We start from the raw sequence: 8,961 nt of genomic DNA on the forward strand, positions 1-8,961 counted from the left end.
GAGCAAAACAGAAGCATTTTTTCAAATGACTGTACTAGTTTTTAATGAGAATCAACCTTCTCTTGGGCTTCCCAAGTGGTGCCAGTGGTAAAGAATCCGCCTGCCAAACTAGGAAATGTAAGAGGTGCCAGTTTGATACCTGGGTCAGGAAAATCCCCTAGAGAAGTGAATGGTAATCCACTCCAGTATTCTTTCCTGGAAAATTCCATGGACAGCGGAGCCTGGTGGGCTACAGTCCATGGGAATCACAAAGAGTCGGACATGACTGAGCACCCCTGTACACACACACACAGACAGAGGTATGGTCTTATCTTAATGGGTGATCTTTAATACTACCACTATGCACCTATAGAGAATATCTTTATAAAAGGCTCAAAGGTCATATCAGATAAATATCTGGAAGGCAGAAAGTGATCCTGTTGGTCTAACTTTCTTGAAGGTTCATTGAGCCAAATGGGAGAGCCCCGAGTAGCCCCTCAGTGACTCCTGAGTGAGCTTGCTTCATCCAACACCCACTGCAGGGCAGTGTTTGGAGCTGCCAGGAGTGAACATTGGGCCCAGACATGCATCTGGGCCATCAGGGGAGACTCACCCCAGCAGCAGTTGTGGGGTTTTCATCTCTCAGACAGTTGCTCAGCATATTTGCCCCTGTATCAGGCATCAAGGCTGACCCAGTGCCAACCTAGAATTAGCCCAGATCTATGCTGGCTTCTACTGATGAACTTTTGTCCACTTCCTGTGAAGAATAGAATTTTACCCACTTAAAAATGGTGTGGGGGAGAGTGGACCCATGTATATGTATGGCTGAATCCCTTCACTCTTCACCTGAAACTACCACAACGTTGTTAACTGGCTATGTGCTGTGCTGTGCTTGGTGACTCAGTTCTGTCTGACTTTTTGCAACCCCATGAGCGGTAGCCCGCCAGGCTCCTCTGTCCATGGGGATTCTCCAGGCCAGAATACTGGATTGGGTTGTCATGCCCTCCTCCAGGGGATCTTCCCAACCTAGGGATCGAACCCAGGTCTCCCACATTGCAGGCAGATTCTTTACCATCTGAGCCACCAGGGAAGCCAAAAAATACTTGAGTGGGTAGCTTATCCCTTCTCCAGGGAATCTTTGTGACCCAGGAATCAAACTGGGGTCTCCTGCATTGCAGCTGAATTCTTTACCAGCTGAGCTACCAGAGAAGCCCCATTAATAGGCTATATCCCAGTACAAAATAAAAAGTTTAAAGTTTGGGGAAAAAAGGAAAGAAAGTGTTTATTCTTTCACAGGAAACAAAATTTAATCAAAATCCTAGTTCCGAAACCAAACAAAATAGGACACAGCAAATCTAATTTACTCAGTTCAGTTCAGTCGCTCAGTCGTGTCCGACTCTTTGCGACCCCATGAATTGCATTTACTAGGGAAGGAAAAAAGAGTGAAGAGTTCATGTGAGGTCTGAGGAGTCAAATTTAACAAAGAAGCTGCTTGTAGGAAACTTGAAAAATGAATATGAACTGCTAAAATGAATATGCTCAAGAGAAAAAACCCTGTTGATAGTATTTGTTGCACTCTGGTGTTGTGTCTTTGTGTTGGGTGGTTGGTGGGAAGCATGTTGTTTAGAGGGAAGTCCCAGGAACACTGCACTTCTCAGCTCTGCTGCTCATAAAAACAGAACCCTGAGCTTAAAACCACCAGGGAACTTGGGCTTTGACAAAAGGAAGTTCTATTGTAGATGCAAACTATAATAACTAGGATGGATAAACAACAAGATCCTACTTTTAGCACGGAGAACTTGGGTTGACCAGAAAAGTTTGTTTGAGTTCTCTATGTTTCAGGAAAATCCGAACAAACTTTTTGGCCAACACAGTATATTTACTATCCTATGATAAACTATAATGAGAAGAATTTGAAAAAGAGTATTTATATGTATAACTGAGTCACTTTGCTGTACAGAAGAAATTAAAGTTTGGGGGGAAAGGAAGTTTACCCAACACTGTAAAGCAACAAAATTTGCAAAAAATTTTTAAAAAGAAGAGGCTATTTTGCAAGTGAGGCTTCTGAACTTTTAAGATCTATGCTTAGTGTTGGGGAGAGAAAAAGGGTGCAGGGTAGTTAGGAGGATGAGTTAAGCCCCACATACACCCTTCCTAGTTGTGTGCCTCATTTCCTTATCTGTCAAGCTGGGATGATGGTGGAAATCAATTCCATGGGTGACTGTGGAATAATAAACAAGACAGAACAAGACAGAATATGCTAAAACTGTGCCTGGCATGTAACCTAAATTCACTTAGACCCTTACTGTTACTCTGCAACAGTAACAGTTTTTGAGTACCTGTCATGTTTTAGACTTAGTGCTGGGAGCTTGCCTCCAAACTCCTCATAGCAATCTCAACAGTAACAATAGAGAAGAGCTTGTTGTATAGAGTTTCAGACAAGAAAAGAATTGTGAGCTTGTGTTGATCAGGAAAAATATTCCTGGAGTAGGAAGACTTAAGCTGGGCCACTTATGGAGAAAGAGGATGAACTGAGGGGTTGAGTAGGGAGTTGGTGATGAGGTTTTCAGGAAATGGGAACACCATGGGCAGTGGCATAGGGGCAGGGATAGGGCACTTTCCATCCAGCACATCCAGAGACCTTCCTTGATGACAGAAAAGAAGAGAAGTCAGAGCTACTCAGAACCCACAGGATGCACAAGCATCCTCTCTCCCAGTTCCACTGGTTGAGATGGATGACTTGCATTTGTCATTCAGGAAGCATCTTTTCACATGTGTTTAGTTTCAGTGACTCACAATCATGTACAACCAATCCTTATCAGTTTTATACATTAGAGTCAAATATATACATTATCTATATATTTATGTCTGTGCACTCCTGAATATATACATGCATTCATGTGTATGTGTGTGTATATGCATGTATATATCGATACACTACTTTGCATTACTTTGAATACCCCCAGGGTAGTGAGATAAGCAGTATAGTATCTTTCACTCTCCCTTCTGCACTTCTCCTTTCTTCTGTTTTTCATCTGTTACATTCTTTTATAGATTAAGACCTTGGAACGAAGTAATCATATCAGTCCTCTCTATTAGACAGTCAAGGATCCCTAGGCTGTGAATCCAGCTTGGGTTCCGTGTGTGATGTGTTCATGGAATAAAAAAAGTTTTAAGTTTGATTCTTTGGGAGGGCTGCAGGCACATGTCTGAGAACTGGAATGGGGATAGGAAGTCACAGTCCATAGAATGGGGGATGACTGTAGTCCAAGCCCAGTTGAATGGATTTGGTTTCCTGTCTTAGCTTTCACGCTCTCAGCACATTAAAACAAATCCCTCTGCTTTCTTAGTTTTCTTATCTGTACCATGGGGATAGTAATTTCCTCTTAGATTGTCATGAAGATAAGATGGTTTCATAAATATGAAGCACCTACCATAGTAATAGACAGTAATAACTCACATTTGCTATCATCATTGGGGAAGTTCCAGTTTCAGTGGGGACAGACGGGCAGGGACCCTTTACCAGGAAGTTGAAGTCTGCATTCAGAGCCAATTTAGAGAGCGACCAGGTGACTTGCCAGGATTCCCAGCTGAGATGGACCAAACATATATACATATAGCTTCATCTGGGTCATCTAGGGTGAAAACATTCATATGTACCCTGAACAACAATATAATCAGGGCATAAGGTAAAAAGACTCTCTAAGCCATGCTTATGATTTCACCTCCTTTCTTCCTCCCACATCAACCACCAAAGTTAAAGGAAGGAGTCAGAGAAGTGACACAGTTCATCTTGGCACAGTGAACAAGAGTGACCTGTTGATGACTGACCTCCCTTCTGTTCAGTTCAGTCGCTCAGTCGTGTCCGACTCTGTGACCCCATGGACTGCAGCATGCCAGGCTTCCCTGTCCATCACCAACTCCTGGAGCTTGCTCAAACTCACGTCCATGGAAGTCGGTGATGCCCTCCAACCATCTCATCCTCTGTTGTTCCCTTCTCCTCCTGCCTTCAGTCTTTCCCAGCATAGGGCCTTTTCCAATGAGTCAGTTCTTCGCATCAGGTGGCCAAAGTACTGGAGTTTCAGCTTCAACATCAGTCCTTCCAATGAATACTCAGGACTGATTTCCTTTAGGATGGACTGGTTGGATCTCCTTGCAGTCCAGGGGACTCTTAAGAGTCTTCCCCAACACCTCTTCTTCTCCAACACCACTTCCAACAACACTCCCTTCTGTACTTGCTACTGATTCACTTGATGTCTTTGGGTGAGTCATTCTCCCTTTCCTGACCTCAGTTTCCTGATATGTATGCTAAAGGGTTTGACAAGATGCTTTACTATGATTGCTGGGGTCAATGGAAATAATGAATAATCAAATTTATGATAAGAATAGAGGAGAGTTTTACTCAACCCAAATTGGGGACAATAGCTCAGAAGACATCTTCTCAAATTGCTCTGAGCAAATCCCCCAGGGAAACATAGTTTTCAGGACAGTTTTATATTTTGTCAGAACAAAACATCAGGCATGATGGGGGTATATTTCTTCAAGGTTTCAAAAAAGGCTGACACACACACAGTGAGTCAGAATGACCTCAGCGTCTGGGAAGGGAGAGCCCATCATGAGCTGCCATTGGTCCAAGTGCTAAGGGCTCAGAGAGGAGCTCACAAAGGAGGTGGAGAAATCAGGGCAGTGCCAAGTGGAGGCCAAGGGGGGCGCTAAACTCCTTAGAGTCCCTATTCTCCTCACTTCTCATCATTGCTTGATTTGAAAGTCAGCTTGTTCTCCACCTTGTACAAAGTGCCCTCCAAATGCACGGTCCAGAACCTCCTAGGTAAACCACGAAACCCTTCCTTCACCCAAATTCTGGACCAAGTTAGGTTTAGTTGGATTTTTAAGATGAAATCCTATTGTGCTTTTTGTCTGCAACCTCAAGCTCTCAAACTGAGTTTGTTTGTTTTTTAATGTCACAAACTGGAGATCGTTAATAACCACTCTTTCTTTATTTTAAACATCTAAGAGTTTAGGTGTGGCTAGTCCTGAGCCCAGAGTGCATCTTGTTTTGGTGGAAGATGGTGACAGAGCCAAGGAAAGCAGGCATGTTCTGTGTCTCCTTGAAAATCTTGATTAAAATTAAGTGCCAGGTTTCTGGAGTCAAGCTTTCAGGATCCACAAGAAGTAGGACAAGTTTGACAACATGTTGATCTCCTTTGCTGGATTTCTCTTAGCCGGATTTCTCAATGACAGGCTTGCACAATAGCATATCAGAGGTTTACCGGGCTACCCACTTTAATGCTGTGTTCCTTTTTATTTCTGTGATTAAATGTGGATTTAAGTCCTAAAACTGTATTTTGATGAAGAGTATGTGGGTTTCCCAATGACTTATAAAACCTTTTAGAATTCCCAAGGGAATGAGCAGGTGGTTAGAAATTTATTAACATATCTAAAAACATGTCTTCACTCTCTATAAGGAAAATCAGCAATGTAATCACCATACAGATAACAGCAGAACAGTGTTGTTCCTGTCTTTGCTACTTGTGGTTGTTTTTATTTGTTTGTTTCTTAAAGGAATACACTGTTTTTCAGAGTAGTTTTAGGTTCACAGCAAAACTGAGCAGAAACTACAGAAATTACACATTTATTCTCTGTTCATACAAGGCACAGTCTACTCCACTGTAAAAATTAATAAAAAAAACTATTAATACCCCCCCCAGAGAGGTATGTTTTTGCAATTGATGAACCTACATGGAGACATCATTATCACACAAAGCCAACAGGCTATATTAGGGTTCATTTTTGATGTTGTAGATTTTATGGGTTCTGACAAATTTATGATGACATGTATACAGCATTATAGTATCGTATAGAATAGCTTTACTGCTCTAAAAGTCTTTTGTACCCAAAACTGTTCATCCTTTGCTCTCCTCTAACCTTGGGCAGTTCCAGTTCAGTCGCTCAGTCGTGTCCGACGCTTTGCGACCCCATGAACCACAGCACGCCAGGCCTCCCTGTCCATCACCAACTCCCAGAGTCCACCCAAACCCATGTCCATTGAGTCGGTGATGCCATCCAACCACCTCATCCTCTGTTGTCCCCTTCTCCTCCTGCCTTTAATGCTGCCTTTCCCAGCATTACGGTCTTTTCAAATGAGTCAGCTCTTCACATCAGGTAGTCAAAGTATTGGAGTTTCAGCTCCATAGTTTTGCATTTCCAGAATATCATAAAGTTGGAATCGTAGGGTTTGTAGCCTTTTCAGATTGCCTCCTTTCATTCAGTGATACACATTTAGGGTTCCTCCACATTTCTTCATAGCCATCCGCAGTGATTTTGGAGCCCCCCAAAATAAAGTCAGCCACTGTTTCCACTGTTTCCCCATCTATTTCCCATGAAGTGATGGGACCAGATGGCATGATCTTAGTTTTCTGAATGTTGAGCTTTAAGCCAACTTTTTCACTCTCCTCTTTCACTTTCATCAAGAGGCTCTTTAGTTCTTCACTTTCTGCCATAAGGATGGTATCATCTGCATATCTGAGGTTATTGATATTTCTCCTGGCAATCTTGATTCCAGCTTGTGCTTCATCCAGCCCAGCATTTCTCATGATGTACTCTGCATATAAGTTAAATAAGCAGGGTGACAATATACAGCCTTGACACACTCCTTTTCCTATCTGGAACCAGTCTGTTGTTCCATGTCCAGTTCTAACTGTTGCTTCCTGACCTGCATACAGGTTTCTCAAGAGGCAGGTCAGGTGGTCTGGTATTCCCATCTCCTTGAGAATGTTCCACAGTTTATTGTGATCCACACAGTCAAAGGCTTTGGCATAGTCAGTAAAGCAGAAATAGATGTTTTCCTGGAACTCTCTTGCTTTTTTGATGATCCAGCGGATGTTGGCAATTTGATCTCTGGTTCCTCTGCCTTTTCTAAAACCAGCTTGAACATCTGGAAGCTCACGGTTCACATATTGCTGAAGCCTGACTTGGAGAATTTTAAGCATTACTTTACAAACACACAAACACACATAAACATACATAATTGAATACATTGTTGCTAATATCATTTTGAACAAAAGAATAAGAAAACTAAGTTTTAATTTTGTCTTCAATTTATTTATTCTCTGATATCTTTATTTATGTAGATTTGAGTTTCTGACCTGCATCATTTTCCTTCTCCCTGAAGAACTTCTAATGTCTCTCATAAGGCAGGACTACTGGAAACAAATTATCTTAATTTTTGTTTGTCTGAGAATGTACTTCTTCAGTTTTGAAGGATAATTTCTCAGGGTTCAGAATTCTAGATAATCCTCTCAATACTTGACTATTTCACTACATTATTTTTTCCCTTACACAGTTTCTTAGGAGTCAAATGTAATACTTATCTTTGCTCCTCATATAGGTAGGATGTTTTCCCCTTTGTTTTTCTTTCAATATTTTTTATCTTTAATTTCCTAAGTTTGAGTATTATATGCAGGGTTTTGTTTTGTTTTGTTTTGACGTTTATCCTGTTTGGTGTTCTCTGAGTTTCCTTGAACTGTGCTTTAATGGCTGACACTAATGTGGGGAAACTCTTGGTGATTACTGCTTCTGTTTTTTTCTCTTTTTCTTCTCCTGATAGTCCTATTCAGTTCAGTTCAGTCACTCGGTTGTGTCTGACTCTTTGCAGCCCTGTGAATCACAGCACGCCAGGCTTCCCTGTCCATCCACAAATCCTGGAGTTTACTCAAACTCATGTCCATCCAGTCGGTGATGCCATCCATCCATCTGATCCTCTGTCGTCCCCCTTTCCTTCTGCCCCCAATCCCTCCCAGCATCAGGGTCTTTTCAAATGAGTCAACTCTTCGCATGAGGTGGTCAAAGTATTGGAGTTTCAGCTTCAGCATCAGTCTTTCCAATGAACACCGAGGACTGATCTCCTTTAGGGCTTTGTTATATCCTTTGCAGTTGTCCCACAGTTCTTAGATATCCCATTTCATTTTTTTAGTCTTTTGTCTCTTTACTTTTTAGTTTTGGGAGATTCTGTTGACATATCTCCAAGCTCAGAGATTCTTTCCTCAGCCATGTCCAGTATACTATTGAACCCATCAAAAGCATTCTTCATTTCTGTTAGAATGTTTTTGATCTCTGGCGTTTCCTTTTGATTCCTTGTTAGAATTTCCATCTCTCTGTTTATATTGCCTGTATGTAATTGTGTGTTATCATATTGGGTATTTTCTCCATTATAGCCCTTGACGTATTAATCATAGTTATTTTAAATGCCATGATCTGATCATTTCAACATATCTGCCACATGTAGGTCTTGCTCTGATGCTTGCTCTGTTTTTTCAAAGTGTTCTTATTTTGCTGTTTTGTATGCCTTGTAATTTTTTCTTAGTAGTTAAACCTCATGTACTGGAAGCTCCCTGATAGCTCAGTTGGTAAAAGAATCTGCCTACAATGCAGGAGACCTCAGTTCAATTCCTGGGTTGGGAAGATCCGCTGGAGAAGGGATTGGCTACTTCCTCCAGATTCTTGGATTTCCCTTGTGGTTCAGCTGGTAAAGAATCCACCTGCAATGCAGGAGACCTGAGTTCAATCCCTGGGTTGGGATGATCCCCTGGAAAAGGGAAAGGCTACCCACTCCAGTTTTCTGGCCTGAAGAATTCCATGGACTATATAGTCCATGGGGTTGCAAAGAGTTCAACATGACTGAGTGACTTTCACTTTCACTGGGTAAAAAGACTTGCTGTAAATAGGCCTTTAGTAATGTGGTGGTGAGGTGTGGGAGGAGGAGAAGACAAATGTGATAAGAGGGGAGTGCATGGGGCAAGGTGAAGGAGGATATATGTTCTGTGACTTTCTTTTTAAAAGTTAAACATATCTTAGGAACATTTCTTCATCAATACTTATACAACAGAGCACTGCATTGCTTCCTTTTCAGAGACAAATCTGCATAAGGAGATCTTGCAAGATATGGGTTAGAGTGGACCATTGAATAGATACTACATGCATTAG

This window comes from Dama dama, chromosome 16 (assembly GCF_033118175.1).
Source record: "Dama dama isolate Ldn47 chromosome 16, ASM3311817v1, whole genome shotgun sequence".
Taxonomy (NCBI): Eukaryota; Metazoa; Chordata; class Mammalia; order Artiodactyla; family Cervidae; genus Dama; species Dama dama.